We start from the raw sequence: 17,971 nt of genomic DNA, 5'->3' as shown, positions 1-17,971 counted from the left end.
CAGCTGTTCTCATGCGGGTGCAGAGCCCTAAGCCAGGGCCCTTTCAGGGGATGTGCGGGACCTCCAAATTGAAATTCTGGCACTGAGGCCAAGTGAGGACTTCAGCAGAGGTACGACTCAGCAGAGGTACCCATTTGGAGGCCCTGGGAGCATTGTAAAGACATCCATCCCCCCATAGCTGCGAGCCCCTGCCAGTTGTCTGTTTACCTTAGAAAGGCTGCATTAGGTGCACATGAACTCCATGCACTCCCTGGCTTCAATCCAGAACGCGGAGGGTCTGGCAGGCAAGGACTGGGAGCAATGTTGAGATGGCATATGGCTGCAGACGGGGGAAAGCTTGCAAGCCCTAAAGTAATGAATGCTTTGTAGAGTGGAGAATGTTAACAGCTGTGCTCTCTGTGACCGACCCCCCCCCCCACTCCACCCCGGCATTCTTGCACTCTGATCACCTGTGGAAGAAATTATATCAATTTATGTTATTTATTTTTATTATATAATTTAGTGTAGTGCAGTGGCACTCTAATCACCTGTAGAAGTGATGATAACTATTTATGTATTTATTTTCATTTAAAAATTTGGTGTAGCGCAGTCCAAATCCAGGCGAACAGCGAAGTACTCTGTAAACACTAAAATGCATGGAGAGTCACATGGAATCATGACGCTTTGATTATGAAAAAAGTAACCATCAGCAATTGCCGCTCGAGTCTCATCGAATTAAATACAGAAATAACCATTCCGTTCCACTTTTTTATACTGATACCCAGAACTGCAGTGAGTGGCGTGATTGAACTGGAAAATATACCTCAAAAGTGAATAAAAAGCCGACTTGCCATTATGCGGCGTAATGCCACACATTCTGTAGCTGCACTATTTCACTATTTTGCCAATATAACGTACCTAAATATAGTCTGGGTAATATGTTCACCTAATTACTAGACATTTTATACGTGCATGTATCTACAAACACCTGAAAGGTGACGAGGTAACCTTTACAAAGGGTCTACTATTCACAAAACCACATGAGGGGCTTTTTTCTGTAATTGTTGACTCCTTGGAGCCTGAAACTATTTTCTTGTACAGATTTGCATCATGCACCAGCTTGGGATTATTTACTATTTGTATTTGCCTTAATTATCTTGAAAATAGCATTTTACAAATCCTCCCTTCTCTTTGCTGAAATCCACCCAGGAGCGTTTTGAAGGACACTGGTCAGAGATGGGACAGCCTCGCACAGGTGGGCAAGGAAACAAAGGGCACTGCCGCTCACTGCTCAGGCATTACACTTTGGGTGTAGCACTTTCCAACCCTTCAACCCATTGTTAAAAGGAGGAGCATTTTGATGGCAGCTGGCACATTGCCAAGCCAATCTGGGGGTCAGCCCATGTGTGCCTGGCAGCGTGTCATAGCGCACAATGCCACAAGCTCTGTGGCATCCCCATCCTCGTCATTGTTTTGCTTTTAGGTTTGCACTTGACCATAGTTTTAACGTGTTGTCCGTACTTTTTTAATTTGATACTTTTTCCTTGGTTTGCTTCTTTCTATGTTTGGTCTTGACGAAAGTTTTAATGCCCATGGGCTTATGTCAGCACTACATAAAGTCACACAAAAAAATAAATAATAAACCAATAAAGATGCACCGTAACCCCAGTGCAGCAGTATTACGAAGCCGAGCCAGGCTCCAGACTCCGCATCCGAAGGCTGCCAGAATGACCCTGAGGAGGAGCTTGCTTTCCCTTTCCATAATTCCCTGACATGTCCCTCCTCACCATGAAGCTTCACCTTTAACCTGTCAATGCCTCCCCTCGCCCAGAATACAGCTGAGCAGATGTAAATGCCCCCTCATTCTGCGGTAGTCACTGTTCAGATATCGGTCCCATCTTTAACTACTAGTTTGCAGGGTTAAAACAAGCATTGGCATAGCCAATAGGTCTCGCCTTTGGGACCTGCTGCCTAACTACATACTTATAAGGTCCCAAAGACGAGACCTGCTTCTCCTCCCTAGTCTCATCTTCTTCGCCGTGGCTCCCAGTGCTCTCCAGCTTGTCCGCTGACATCCTGGGGTTTCGCACGCTCAACCGGGCGCTCCTACTGACATATCGCCTTCCACTCGCCTCCCTGGGCGGGGAGGTGTTCTGCTGAGTGCTGACCGGGGCTATCTTATTGGAGTCGCAAAGCTTCTAATGAGAGGAGGATCGTGCTACAGGTGCCCAAGAATCCGCACCCGAGCTCGATCCTCGGGGTATCCCATGCTCGGGGCGGCGGCGGCTGCAGACACGGGGCCTCAGCAGCAGAAATCCCGCCAGCCCCCGGAGGTCACCTGGGAAAGTCGGCAGCGGAGTGGCCACGGCGCGAGTAGCTTGAAATGGTAAGACACCACACAGGGGCTGCTGGGGCTTTCCCACCACACTCAGCAAGTGAGAGCGGGGTACAGACAAAAAGACCCCGGGGGAGCGGCAGATAAACACCCCGTCGGCCGGCGCAGGGAGGCTCCTGTAGTAGACCTCGAGAGCCAGGGGCGAGGAAAGTGCGAGCGCTGCCAGGAAGTTAATTGCTTGTAGCTTTTATCTGGTTGGAGGCTTATCGAAAGTTAACGTGAGATTCGTCTCAACTCGTCGCTTGCAAGTGTGATGTGGCAGAGTCGTGAGGTAAATCTCTGGTAAATCTCTGGTATGTTCATTGAGGGATGAAGCCCATTTTGTTTTTTCTTTATTTTTGCTTTTGGGCATCCATCTTGACCTTTTCGGCTGTGCATAGAGAGTGAAATGGGCTGGATCCACCATCTGCATTTGGGGGCCATCTTGGAGTGGGCAAATAGACAGTATCCCACAGATCTGGTTCAGGAACTCTCCTCCTAACATCATCCCGTTGCCACCAATAAAACATTACCATCTGACAATAGATCAAGTGCAGCTGCGCCTCAACAGCGCGGGCAGCTGCAACATTTCTATCTATCTGTTTAAAGGGCACACTTACAGCTGCGCAGCAAGTAGTGCCAGCTCCACCATATATAGCCCTCTACAGCTGCGCAGCAAGTAGTGCCAGCTGCACCATTTAGGCCTTTTGCAGATGTGCAGCAAGTAGTGCCAGCTGCACCGTTTAGGCCCTCTACAGCTGAGCAGCAAGTAGTGCCAGCTGCACCGTTTAGGCCTTTTACAGCTGTGCAGCAAGTAGTGCCAGCTGCACCGTTTAGGCCACTTAATCCGTGGGGACAGGTCTGATTGAGTTAAGAGTGAAATGCACTCCTTCGCCCCATTCCCTCACAGCTGCGCAGCACTTATTGCCAGCTGCAACGCTTAGGCTTGCACAAGCGCGCATCCTTTGACTTTTGCTCCTTTGGCAGCAGCCCAGACATTCTGGATACAGTGCATTTGAGCCCCCCTCTGCGATGGCCAGTTGGCCAGGGAGACTGGGAGGTTTGGTGGGGCCAGGCCCTATTACGATAATGTCCTGCTAGGTAATATTTTTCATGTAGTATGATTTACGCACCCGGCTCTGGGTACCTCTTAAGGTGGTCTATGATGATGAGGTTGTCTTGCATTTTCTGGTTATGATAGTGAGATTTTGTTCCACCCTATGACTTATGCCCCTAATGTTAGTATTTCTCAGGAGGTTAGGATCCTTTATTAGTCTGTTGAGATTATGGGCTTACAATGCGGTGGGCCCAAACATGGTTTTGTTACAGGCTGTTGCTAAGCACAGTGATCACCAATGGTCACTGGGTGTTCATCTATGATCTGTTTTACCTTTACTAAATTTGCTTTGTGATGGTTCTGACAGTGGTCCAGCTGGCCCTGTCACATGAAAACAAATCCCTTGTAAATACTATCTAGTGCCAGGGGGCATCATGTATACCTAGTTGTAGAGCCCAACAAATACCAGCAGAATTACAGGGCCTTCCAAGCCCCCTATCTTCTTCTGCTCTGAAGTAACAACCTGTTCCTAATCACATTAGTTCAGCTATCTTCCCCAGTCGTCTGGAATATGTGCCCTCTTTTTTTCCTTATACTTCTCCTCACCACCGCTTTCCTAGTGACACCCTTCTCATATCCCCCCCACCCTCCTCCTCCTCTTTCTCCCAACATGGCCACCACTAGAGTTAAGGCTGGAATTAATTGCTACAAAATCGTCTATCCTCCCGGACAGACTAAAGCCTCAGTAAAACGATTGAAACATAACACTATTGAATGTTTCCCTGATTCCCTTTTTGTTGATCAATTTTACAGTGGTCGATTTGGGAGACTCAAAAATGATTTCATTTTCTTCACTCACAACACTCCCTCTTGGTCCACCATCTTATATAATTCCCTTAACGCCTCTTCCCTCCCTTCGCCCAATGCCCTCCTCTCCCATTCCTCCCCCTTCACAGTATGTCCCCCCTTCATCACATCAGCCTTACCTCTGGCTGATACGCTCCTCGTCCAATCTGCACCGTCCCGGTACTCCAATCTCATCTCCTCCCCCATTTAAACCTGCCACCCCCCTTTTTAGTCCACCTCTCCTCCAACCCTCTCCCCCAGTTAACTTTCCCTATGCTACCCTCATTCCTCCCTCTCCCCCTCTTCTCTACCCACTTCTCCCCTCGCTATTTACCCTGACTTCTCCACAAACCCATTGCATCTCTCTCCTTCCCCCTACTTCTCCAGCATTGCTGCGCTACCCCTTTTCCCCCTTGGTAACCCTTTCCATTTTCCTCCCTCGGCCCCAGCAGAACCATTTCCTTTCTTCAACTTCCCTTTCTCCCAACCCCCTCACTCTGCCGGATGTCCGTTCCCTCACAGCCACCTCTCCAAGCAGACAGGACCTCTCCAATCACCTCCCCATTTTTCCTCCCAAACCTCCTTCATTCCTATGACTCCACGCAGTCCTCCCCTCTACTTCTGCACCACCTCGATCCACACCCATCACCCCCTAATTATGTCCTTAATTCCTTTCCTTCTTCCAACGCCAACAAAGACAACTCCCCCCTCACATCTGATACACCAACTCCCGCTCTCAACCTCCACCTTTCCCCACCTATGAACACTTTACCCCAACTCTCCTCCTGTCCCCCCACCTCTCCTGCCTTCCACAACCAACTTCACCCCCTCCTGTTTCCATCGAGCCGCCCAACCGTCCATGCTCTGCCCTACTCTCGGTGGAAAATAAGCTAGGCTCTCTCATCACCTCCATCTCCCAGCTTGTAGCTTCCAGTTCTCTGTTAAGCTCCAAGATTTCCACTTTTCCATACACCTCAACTCCTTTGGAAAACTCTCACCTTCCCACGAGATGCACCTCGCATCCCATAATAGCCAAGCATAACCTGTCGTCTGCAAACATCGTCAGCTCAGACAAGCCCCTGAACGCCACACCTCTCCAACCTGCATCTCCTAGTAACCCTACTATCTACACTATTCCGACCAACTCCTCTGTCAGAACCAAGCATCCACCTAAACCCCCGAGCATCCCCGTATAAGAACAATATCCCCATCAATCTTCATAGCCCAAGTGCACCGTCACCAAAACAGTCTTGACAGAGCTGCGCTGTCTGCTCCACAACTGCAGATCTGCAATCAAACGCAAACTTGAAATGTCCAACACCATCACCCTTCACAACATAGACATGCTCTTCCTCACAGAGACCTGGTTTAACGATACCTCTCACTCTATGTTTGATCTCCTACTACCCACAGGCTATTCTTTACTTAGGAATGATAGAATTGAAAAAGTCGGGGGAGGTGTTGCAGTCATCTTTAGAAACTCCCTTCAACTTAAGGCTTTTCCTATCAGCTCCTTCCACACTTTTAAATGCCTATCTCTTGAGCTTCAATTACACCACCGCTCACCCCTCAGATTCCATGCCATTTACCGCCCGCCGTGCAGCGGCCCTTTGTTTATGGAGGAACTCACTGACTTCATCAGAGACCAATACTTGCAAAGTGACAATCAGACCTTCGTGGGTGACTTCAATCTCCACTGGGGCATACCGCGCAAGATGCTTCTGCAAATCTGCTGGCCACCTTCCTCTCTGCAAACGATCTTATCCAACACTGCACAGAATCAACACACTCTAAGGGCTCAATCCTGGACCTTTTTATCTCTAAAGCAGACATGCTTTCCATCGCTACCCCTGTTCATGTAGACTGGTCTGACGACCTCCTCATCCCTTTCGCTCTTCACCTATCACACTCTATAACTCTTGGCCAACCTAAGAGGGCTACCTCCTGGTTCTGTGACACTAAAAATATTGATGTCGGTTCCCTCTGTGAATCAGCTTTGCTATCACTTCCAAGGTTAGACCCGAACCTAGATGTTGACGAGCTCACCTCCCAATGCCTCACAGTCTTTGCAGTCGAAATCAATAACGTCGCTCCTCTCCAAAGCAAAAAGAAAAGGCCCACTACCTCAGCACCTTGGTTCAACAAATCCCTCTATGAAGAAAGGAAGCACCTACGATGCCTGGAGAAACAATGGAGGCAAGCGCCCTCCACCGATAATTTGGCCACGCTTCGTTCAACAAGATCCAAGTACCGCACATCTTCCTTGGGAAAGCATCGCACTTCAGAACCCTCCTACACTCAGCCAAAAATAGACCCAAAAAAATATTCGATCTCATCAAGATTCCCAACTGCTCTCCCCCAACCTCCAAGTTGGAGGATTCTACGAAGAAAGCAGCGGATTTCACTATATTCTTTGACGAAAAAGTGAAATCACTTGTGAATCAGGTCATTCATCCTACCCCTCCAGAGGAGCGCAAATCCTTAGCCATTTGGCAGAACTTTGACCCCATCTCTGAAGATGCCCTCCTCAAGTGCAGCTGCGAAACAAAGCCCTCCAACCATTCCCTTAACCCCATCCCTAGTGCGATTGCCATTGACTTCTATACCCATTCCCTTTCCTTTTGGACCACTCTGGTCAACCTCTCCCTCTGTCAAGGCTCCCTTCCTGTCTCCTACAAAACTGGGCAGGTCACCCCTCTGCTTAAAAAACCGACTGCAGATACGAATGGCCTCAACAATTTTCGCCCTATCACTAACCTACCCTTTCTTGCAAAGATCACAGAAAGATGTGTAGCGAAACAACTCTTCGTCGTATCAAGGACAATAATCTTCATGACAATTTTCAGTCCGGCTTCATCCAAAACTGCAGCACTTTCTGCAAGTGATTGATGACGTGCTGCGGATACTCGACTCTGTGGGGGGTCTTGTCTTCTACTCCTCCTTGACCTTTCTGCAGCCTTTGACACTGTCAATCACAACACTCTCCTCAACACTCTTCAACAGAGAATGGCCATGGAGGGCACTGTGATTAAATGGTTTGCTTCATTCCTCTCTGATAGATCCCAAATGATCAAAATAGCGAACAGTCTTTCATCTCCTTTGGCGGTAGGTCAAGGTATTCCTCAAGGCTCCATACTTGCACCCACATTGTTCAACCTCTACTTAGAACCACTGGGAAATCTCCTAAGTAAATCCGGGATCCACTATCATCTCTATGCAGACGACACTCAAATCTACCTCAAGGTTGCCTCCACTCACGATCTCTGTATCCTAAGCTCTACTCTCGACTCCATTCAAAACTGGATGTCAACTCATTACCTGATTCTGAATCCCGCCAAAACTGAATTCCTCCTCCTCTTTGTGGTATCTTCCGCCCCGGGGGGGAGCCTTGTCAAACCTTTGCACCTTCGCCCCTGCATTCACCTTTGAACGCACCGCCAGTGACATCATTTAGAATGTCACAGCTGTGAAGGTTCCGAGGTGAGCGCCCAGGCAGAGAACAGCTTGAGGAACGTTGGAGTGGCTCGGGTTGTTTCGTTCCTACGCAACCTATGAGAATAAACGTCAACTTTATTTCACTTTCCATCGTTGTCCTTCAAGTTATTGTAATTGCCACGCTGGCGACGAGGACGGGATGCAGGGGAAAAAGGAATGAAAGGGGTGACCCCAACACGCAAAGAAGTAGCCCACGAGGCTGAATCATCGGCAGGAAAAACTCAGCAGCACCTTGCACTCGCAAGAAGAAGCTTTCTTTAAGTAAAATTACCTGGAGAACAAACGTTGGTGCTGGTGCCCTGCGCCGTCGCAGTTGGGTGTCGAAGGTCCTGGCTCCGCTCCACCGTGTCCATGGAGCTGCAGGCTTGCGAGAGGTGGGAGCTAAAATCCAGGCGAGTGGCCGGTGTTGAGGAGCGGATAGAGACCTCGTCAGAACACAGCCGTCGCCTGCGTGCCCCAGTGAGTGCGTTGGCGGGCGGATGAGGGTGCTTTCCCTTCCAGCAGCGGGTGAAGGCTTGGAGGGCAGCGGCACTCCACCAGTGAGGCAGTCAGCAGCGGGAAGCACATTGAGGCACAGCAGTTGGTGAGCGGTCGGCGGGAGACCTTGGAGGTCTGGTGAGGCAGCCCTGTTTAGCCGCGAGGTGGGAAAGCAGCGACAGTGCGCGCTGACATGTGTGAACAGCAGATAGTGGGAGCCGTCTTTTTGGATTTGGTACAGACGCTGAGACTGTTTGAGCTCCGTGGGAACACCTCCAGGACGTCGCAGCAGGGTGGAGTGCCTGGCAAGAACCTGTCTGTGACTTTGCGCTAGTAGCAAGCACTTTGAACGGTGATGGTGCGGTTGTGAGGCAGCAGGAGGCGAATCCACAGACATTGCCCTCACAACATTAAGTGTAGCCCGTGGAGGCTGGGTATGTCGTTTCACTGGTTCCCAGCAAGTCCTGTTGTCTGAAAGGAATATAACTGTGGTAGACAGGAGGAACACAGGATTATTTTAGGAAACACCTTTTCAGATCAAAGTCATAGTGTGGGACACCGCCATCTAGTGGGATCCAAGGAGAATTTATTTCAATCTGTCACCATGTGTAAAGAACTGTTTTACTTAAAAGGAGGGTTCTGGTTTACACTCTAGTGTCTGGGGTTCCCATTTAGCGAAATTTTGTTTTGTGAACACCGGCATTGTGATTCTCTACAACGTACCAATACACATACCTAGTATAACTCTACCTGGGGTGTTTGTAGTAGCACGAGGGGTATCCTACCAGCCAGGAAGAAACTATGCAGAATGTCACGCCCCCCCTTTCTTTTTATCAAGTCCAGCGGAACCCACCCTTAAGTGGAGCAAATGGAAGAAGGTCTTCCAGAACTATGCTGTAGTGTGCGGACCTAATTTAGGCCTTGAAAGTAAGGTAGCATTGTTGATGCACTACATGGGAGCGGAAGGGCAAGAAGTGTTGGAACACCTTCCAGAATTAAGTGCTAACGAGGCGAGGGGTCTAAATGAATTTGAAATAAGTCTAAAAAAGTTAGACTTACATTACCTTCCCAAAACGCGCACCATCATGGAGCGATACCATTTCGGCAAAAGAGGGCAAAAAGAGGGGGAAACCATAGAGGAATTTGTCTCAGATTTACGCAAACTAGAGGCTACATGCAAGTGTGGGGGTGCGTGTGAGGAGAGGATCAGGGACCAATTTGTCTTGACGTGCAGAATTGAGCGGGTGCGAGAAGAGTTGTGGTTAAAAGATGACCCGCCTCTAGGGGAGGTACATATTGTGGCTAAACAAGTAGAGAACATGATGCAATGTGTAACTGAAACCAAGCAAGACAACGAAAGTAAGGTCAAAGTGAGCGAAGTGACAGAGGAAAATGACTGTGTGTTGGCAGTAAAGGTTCAGAAGAAAGAGCAGAAGGAGACGAAAGGGGGTTGGAGTTTCAAAGGCAACTGCTACAGGTGTAGTAAGCAAGGGCATATGGCAAGCAACAAAGATTGTCCTGCTTTGAAATCTACGTGTAGCAAGTGTGGTAAGAAAGAACATTTCAGGAAATGCTGCAGGAGCAGTCATATTTACAGGAAGCAAGGTAAAGACAACACCACACGGGTGTGTGATGAAATCGTCTTGCAAATACAAAGCCGACAGGTTAGCAATCCCAAAGACACAATAAAGGTGGAAGAAACAGGAGTAGAGGCAATGTTTGACTCATGTTCAAAGATAACGATAATAAACACAAATGAATTTGAAAAAATGGCAAAAGGGAAGTTGACATTAAAGAAAACGGATGTAAGGCCGGGAGGCTATGGGGGACAACCAATAAACATGAAAGGATACTTTTGGGGCACTGTAGGCTACAAGGACAGACTGACGGTCGCAAAAATGTACGTATCCAAAGAGGGGGACAACATACTGGGATGGCAAGCCCAAAAAGAATTAGGAATATATCTCAACCCTAACAAAACTCTGCAGATATTAGTGCAGGAAGTAGGGGAGACGTTGGAGAAGATAGAAGAATACTTTAAGGAAGTGTTCAGCGGAGAAATAGGATGCCTAAAAAATGATTCCCACAGAATAAAATTGAAGGAGAATGCAGTGCCAGTGGTAGCAAGAGTCAGAAACCTTCCCATAGCTATTCAAGAGGCAGTGAAGAAAGAATTGGTGAAACTATGCAATCTAGGTGTCATCGAACCGGTGGAGGCCACAGAGTGGTTGGCGCCGATCGTCGCAGCAAGAAAGAGAGATGGAACAGTCCGACTATGCATCGATCTCAGGGCTCTAAACAAAGAGGTCTTTGTCGACAAGTTCCCACTACCAAATATCTCGCAAATGATGACCATGTTGGAGGGAGCGAAAGTATTTTTGACATTGGACTTGACCTCAGCCTACTTTCAGGGCAAGCTTCATGAGGATTCCCAAGAACTAACAGCGTTCGTCACACCGATGGGAGCCTACAAGTTCAAACGAATGCCGTTCGGCCTAGTCTCTGCCGCAGCGGTATTTCAGAGAATAATGAGCAGCATCCTTAGAGGCATTCCAGGGGTCTTGTGCTATAAGGACGACGTGCTGATCTTTTGAGAAAACGACAGACAACATGAAACCAGATTGAGGTAAGTGTTGGAGAGATTCAGAGAGCAGGGTCTCACAGTCAAGAGAGAGAAGTGCAGGATTGGCTGCGAAGAGATAGACTTCTTAGGGCACAAGGTAACGGCAGAGGTAAATCGCACCACGGCTGAACTCCAAAACACGATAACTAGCTTGGTTCCTCCCAAAAACAAAGAAGAGATAAAATCATTTATGGGAATGCTGGTGTTCTACAGAAAGTTCGTACAGAATTTTGCTGGCAGAACTTATGCAATACGCCTTTTGCTTAAAAAAGGTGTTGTGTTCAGTTGGAGCGAAGAGTCCCAGAAAGAATTTGAAGACGTGAAAAAAGCGCTAGCTGAAGCTCCGAGCCTCAAATCATTCATGCCGAAGAGGAAGACGGTACTGACAACGGACGCGAGTTCAAAAGGCCTAGGAGCAGTTCTCACGCATGTGGGAGAGAGTGGGGAAGAAACTATAGCCTTCGCGTCAAGATCCCTTCGGAAGGCTGAGGTCAACTACTCGGTGATAGAGAAGGAGGCCTTAGCAGTACACTGGGCAATGAACAAATTCCGAGACTTTGTTTGGGGAACCAAGTTCAATCTGAGAACAGACCACAAGCCATTGGTCAAAGTGTTCAACAGGAAAGGGCTCAACGCGGTTTTGAGCAGAATCAGGCGCTGGGTCGTAAACCTGCAGGAGTACACCTTCGACGTCAAATGTGTGCCGGGAACAAGAAATCTTGCGGCCGACTGTCTCTCACGCCTCGTAGGAGAAACGAAAGAGGAAGTGGATGTAGGCGAGGAGAATGATGAAGACAACGACGGGATGCAAGAGGAGAAGATGTGAGTAATCACCCAGGGGGCCATTAGAGAGTAAAGCCGGAAGGAGGCCCTGAGGGCTGATTAGCTTTTGAGTGCGAAAGGGTCAAAGAAACTTGGAAAGACAAACAGAGTGAAACGCTACGTCCGTTCTGGATGGTCAGGAACGAAATGTCAATCACAAACGAGTGTCTGTTCCGGGGCACAAGATTAATTCCACCCGAGACACTGAGGGGAGTGCCTAGTCGATTTGGCCCACGAAGGACACCTGGGGATCACCAAGACTAAATTGAGGATGAGGGCAGACTACTGGTGGCCCAACATGGACTATGAAATTGAGAGGAAAATAAGAGACTGAATACCCTGTTCAACCAGCGACAAAGTATTGAAGCAGCACACGCCTCCCATGCAGTGTAGGCCACCCTCGGTGGGTCATTGGGTAGAGGTGGCACTGGACATTGTAGGCCCTCTGTCGGGTGAGCTTCGCACCCCTTACATTTGAGTGCTTATGGATCTCCATTCAAGGTGGACAGAGGTGAAGATGGTGTCTGAGATCACTACCAAGGTGGTCATTGAATTTCTGCAAAAACTATTCCTCAGGGAGGGTCTACCTACCAGCCTGTTGACTGACAATGGAGTGCAACTCTGCTCAAAAGAAATGAATGAATTCCTTGAGAAAAATCGGATCAAACACAAGCGCTGTGCACTCTACCACCCTGAGACCAATGGGATGGTCGAGCGGTTCAACAAAACCCTCAAGGAGGGCATCCAGTTAGCGAGGGCCAGTGAGATTTAATCTAAAGGAAGAGGTAGGGGAATGCTTGGAGGCCTACCGGCTGGCCCCCCATCAGACAACAGGTGTCACGCCCTTTGAACTACTCCAGGCGAGAAGACCCAACATGAAGTTAGCACCGAGGTGGATGGGGTGGCACAAAGGGCGGACGGGACACTCTAGAGAGAGACTAAGGCAGGACAGGGAACGTAAAGCTATGTTGGACAGGAAGGTCAGGTTTGACAAACTACTCTCCGTCAAAGAGTCAGGGTTCAAGGGAGGAGATGTGGTTAAAATCAAAGCGCCGACAAGCAGGGCAAACTGGTCCGAATTCACTAGGCTCACTGAAATTGTGAAATTGTTTAAAATGCTTTTAAAACACAGGAGGGGAAGATTTGGAACCTGGGAAGAGTTGTAAGTTATCATACCTCTCCAGAGGAGAAGGACACGGGGTGGAGAGAGAGGACAATACCCAGATGAGGAGTGACCTGCCCGAGAGGGAGTGTTCTAGGGAACCCTTCTCTTTTCGCAGGACTAGCCACAGGGTGGTTAATCGCCCGAAATACCTGGATAAGTATGTTACCAGCAAAAAAAAAGTAAAAAAATACTTTATTTGATTTGGTTTAAATCATACAAAGAGCGGGATGACCGCTAAAAACAAACACATGAGCACCTGTGACTTAAAATTTTATATTAATACTGGTTTAGTAAGTAAGCTTTCTTTTAAAACATTTTAATCAATAAAACAAAGGAAGTAAGGGTTCAATTAGCCCTTTTTAGTCTTATGAAGTTATACTAGCTCAAGGAATCCGATTCTAGTACTTATGTTTACTTGAGGTAAATGTCTAAGCATTTCCTAAATCCTGTTCCGTATCTTTCTTTTGTAGCGCTTTTGCAGCTAGACTTAAAAGTGTTAGTGATTTGCATGCCAGTTGCACTGTTGACCCTCCTAAACATTTTATTACTGCTGATCTGCATGTCCTTATCTGTTCTTTTATCAATAACGGCCGCAGCAATCTTTTCCGTTCGGATAGTAATGCCGGACAAATACAGAGTAAATGGAGCACTGATTCATCGCCTTGACTGCAAAGGCGACAGTATGTTACCAAGTAGTTTGCAGTAATTGTTCGTCTGTTTCTTATACCTGTTGTATTCTTGCATTTGTGTAGTATCTTCCGCCCCCGGGGGAAGCCTTGCCACACCTTTGCACCTTCACCCCTGCATTCACCTTGGAACGCACCGCCAGTGACATCATTTAAAATGTCACAGCTGTGAAGGTTCCAAGGTGAGCGCCCAGGCGGAGATCAGCTTCAGGAGCGTTGGAGTCAGCTGTGGCTGGGGTCGTTTCGCTCCTACGCAACCTATGAGAATAAACGCCAACTTCATTTCACTTTTCATTGTTGTCCTTCAAGTTATTGTAATTGCCACACTCTCCTCCTCACTTTCTCCTCCCCCGGTTCAATCATGGATGAATCAGATGAATCTACTTAACAATAAACCCATCATTGTCGACAGCGCAAAATCCCTTGGTGTCATACTCGACAAAAAACTCAATCTAATCTCACACATCAATTCTGTTGCAAAGTCTGCTCGATACCAACTGCGCCTTCTTTGTAAGTAAGTAAGTAAGTAAAAAATTTATTTGTATATGATTAATTAAAATCTTTACAAAATTGAAAAGTATCCGTAGTAATTTTTGCTTTAACGTACAAACAAAAACAAAAAATAAGGTGCATAAAATTACAGTGATGTTAACAGTTATATGGTTAGCATCATAGGATTAAAAGTTCATATGGCATGGTTAAGTCTCTTTCTTATTAGGTCAAAGAACTTCACAACTTGACAGTTCAATTTAGTGTCGCTAGTAGAAAAGCACAATATGGCTGCCTGTCTGCAAGTCCGGACAGCATAAAAGTTAAAAAAAGGACGTAAGAGATTGAACCTTAGGTCCTTTATGCTAGGGCAGATGCAAATCACATGAATTATGTCTTCCTTGCCGGTTTTGCACATACGACACTGTTGTGACGGGTTATTTCTCTCCCAAGGTGGAAGATGTGGAAGTATGGGAATTACACCAAGTCGTAATTTTAGGAATTTTTCTTTAACATTTATTTTCATGCCAATACTGAAGTACGCTTGTGGCCGCAGTTTTTCATAAGCTCCCACCGTTAGCCATCCATGTGCTCGGTTTGCTAGGTCTTTCTTGTCTTCTATCGCTGAGATGATGCTAGCTGATTTTTTTGCTACTTTTTTAAAGGACAAGAGATCCATTGATGTTTCCCAGGTTTCAGTCAGGCCTAGAACTTTGAGAGAATCATATAAGTAGGCTCTCGGTGCGAGATTGCGGTGCCGAAGTAATTCTTCCCATAGGTTTGCACATAGAGATCCAGCATCTGCGTTGCGAATTTTATGCCAGTTTGTTGCATACACGCTCCGCCTCTCTAGAGTTTGTTTCAAGATACCGAATTCTAGTCGTATCTGAGCCGGGGAAACGTACTTGGGAAGATTGAAAATAGCCCTGTATGAATTGGCAATAAGAGTGTCCAGTAACGCCGCATCCTTACCATGGTGTGATTCACTCCCATATGTGAGAGTCGGTTTTAATTTGGCACTCAATAGATCGAGAAGAGGTTTCAGTGTCAGATCAGGTAATTTACCCTTCAATGTTTTTAGAGACATATAAGTCATTATAGCCTTCCCTCGCAAGGATTTAAACTGCGCCCTCGAGGTGTTATTTGAGTCCAGGATTACTCCCAGGTACTTATATGTGGTAACCTGCTCAAGCATTTCGCCATTCAAGTACCAGCGGGGGTTCTTTTTTTTCTTATAGTTCACAGTCATCACCTTTGATTTGTTGAAGTTTATTTGTAGGGCATTTTTTTCTGAAAAGGCATTGGTTATGTTCAAAAGATGTTGGAGGCCCATTGGAGTCCGACTTATCAGCAACAGGTCATCCGCATATAACAGGTTTGAGAGGATGATTTTCCCTAGTTTTGGTGCGTGATTGGAGCATTTGTCTAGTTGCCCAGGTAAGTCGGCTAAAAAAAGATTGAATAGGATCGGTGCAAGTAGGCATCCCTGTTTCAGTCCTTTTGTTGTCGTTATGGGTTTTGAAAGATGCGTTCCAGCCCCAAGTTTAATTTTAATCCAGGTGTTTGTGTGGAGCAGTATTAGGACGTCTAATAGGTGTTTAGGTATTCCCAGTTTGTCCAATTTCATCCAAAGTTTGTTTCGGTCCACGTGGTCAAATGCAGCTGTATAATCAATAAATGAAAAGAATAGAGATGACTTAGTTTCTTTTGCTGCTTCCATCAGCAGTGATAGTGCCATTAGATTGGTTGTGGTCCCTTGGCCTTTACAGAAACCCGTTTGGTTAATTGGCATGATGGAATTCTCAGTTGCCCATGATGTTAACTCCTCCAGGATAAGGCCAGCAAAGTATTTTGCCTCCACGTCTATGAGAGCAATGAGGCGGTAGTTGTTTGGAAGCCTCTTGCTACCTTGTTTATGTATCGGGCTAATGATTGAACCGTGCCAGGACTCAGGAAGGGTCTGTGTGAGTCTGATACTGTTAAACACTGGTGCTAAGGCTGCGCTCCAAAATTCAGCATCTGATTTGTAGAGCATAGGTGGTAGGCCATTCGGCCCAGGAGCTCCAGTTGGTCGCCCCCTTGATGTTTGTCGTTGGATGTCTGATGGGCGAATTGGCTTGGGCCCTGACTCAAGTGCTTTTGTTAAGTTTTTATCCAATTTAGCTTTATCAGTTTTTAGTGCATTCAAGGCAATGTGTTCCCCCATTTCACGGGGGTTTGTGGGGGTGTAGTGGTTGAGGTTTGCTTTTTTGTTATGTTTTGTAGGTATTAAAGAAGGTTTATTTGTAGTAACTTTGTCTATGGCCCCATCGTTGTTGAAGTGCTCCTGTAGGTATTTCGACCATACTTCTTCCGTTATGTGCGAGTTCTGACCTGGAAGGTCAGGATTCTGTATTCTTTTAACCATTTGCCAGAATCTGGAGCTGTTCTTCTGCTTCCCCTCGTGCACTAGTTTCGCCCATAGATCTTCGTTCCTTCGCTGCTGGTTGCCCCATTTTGTCCGTTTCAATTTTGTTTTAGCTTCCCGTAGGGCAGTTTGCAAGCTATGATTTGTGGGGTCCTTTCGCAATTGTCTCAGTAATTGATTTACTAATCTTTTTTGTAGTTTCATTTCTGGACATGAGCGAGTCCCACCAAGGGGCAACTGTTGGTGATGTAGCTTGGTGGGAACCTTTTTTACCATTTGCTCCCTGATGGTTTTGATGAAAGTGTCCCAGACGTCCGATCCCTTGGGGGCATAGCTGGTGGCTTGGGAGAAGAGATTTTTCGCCATGGAGCTAATTGAATCGATGTTCTCGGCGGTACAGCGAAGCCGCCTTAAATTTGGGGCAATGTCTGTTTCGAGGCCTGTGAATGTTTCAAGTCCCAGATGGGAAGTGGCATTTATTGTGGCCTCTTGTGGCAAGTGATCACTGAGGTCGGTCGTACCTATTCGAAAGGACTTTACCCGACAGAGTATGTTTAGTGATGTGAACATGTAGTCGAGATGGGAAGATTGATTATTCGCATGAAAGGTGGCAACTGGTGGATCATCACCAGGGTAGCGGCCATTCAGGGCCCTTAAGTTGAGTTGTTCCAAGTGACGAAGTAGAAGTTTTGAGTGCTTCGTTAAGTTCTTGTTTTTTGTGTGGCCTTGTGTCGGCACGGCCCATGCAACGTTCAGGTCCCGAGTAAGGTCGCTAGGTTGCTCTTTATTAATTAGGAGCATGTTGAAGTCCCCTGTCAGGATGAATAAGTCAGACTCGCTTTCCTCCGTTATTTTTTCCATCAGTTTGACTAGGTCTTTCGCGCCTTTTTGTTTGTCTTTGGGATGGAGGTATGTATTAATTATGGTTACAGCTTGGGGCTGCTTCTTTAACCAAAGTGGGACCTTTACCGCCTGAATGACACTTGGGGGAGGGATAGAAAGATCCATTGCCTCAATTTCACCTATTGATGATATAGATGCAAAAAGCATCAGACCGCCTGATCTTCGGCCAAAGGTTGAGTTTTTATTTGCTGGAATACTGCAGGACGTGAATCCTTGGAGCTCAAATGCTTTTTCTTCCCAGGTCTCTTGGAGCAAGATAAGGTCAAATGTAGTTAGATATTCTAGGAACTCGGGGTCATTCCTTTTGGACGCCAAACCATTGATGTTCCAAGAGCAAATTCTAATGTCCATGTTTCCCTCTTTCTGTCAGTTATTAATAGTGGAATTTGTGAATGTTCTTCTCGGAGCAAGACCTTAAAACCCTAGTCCAATCGCTGGTCCTCTCCAGACTGGACTACTGTAATTCTCTTCATACTGGCCTCCTCAAAACCTACCTGTCCCCCCTTAAATCTGTTCTCCCTTCAGCAGCTCGTTTCATTTATGGGGCTAAAAGAAGCGACCACATCGCACCCTTGTTATCCACCCTCTGCTGGCTTCCCATCGAGGCAAGATCTATCTACAAGACTGCCTGTATCACTCACAAAGCCT

Source organism: Lissotriton vulgaris, chromosome 1_1 (genome assembly GCF_964263255.1).
Source record: "Lissotriton vulgaris chromosome 1_1, aLisVul1.2, whole genome shotgun sequence".
NCBI classification, from domain to species: domain Eukaryota; kingdom Metazoa; phylum Chordata; class Amphibia; order Caudata; family Salamandridae; genus Lissotriton; species Lissotriton vulgaris.
The sequence above is the reverse complement of the archived record's forward strand: the minus strand, read 5'-3'. Positions refer to the sequence as shown.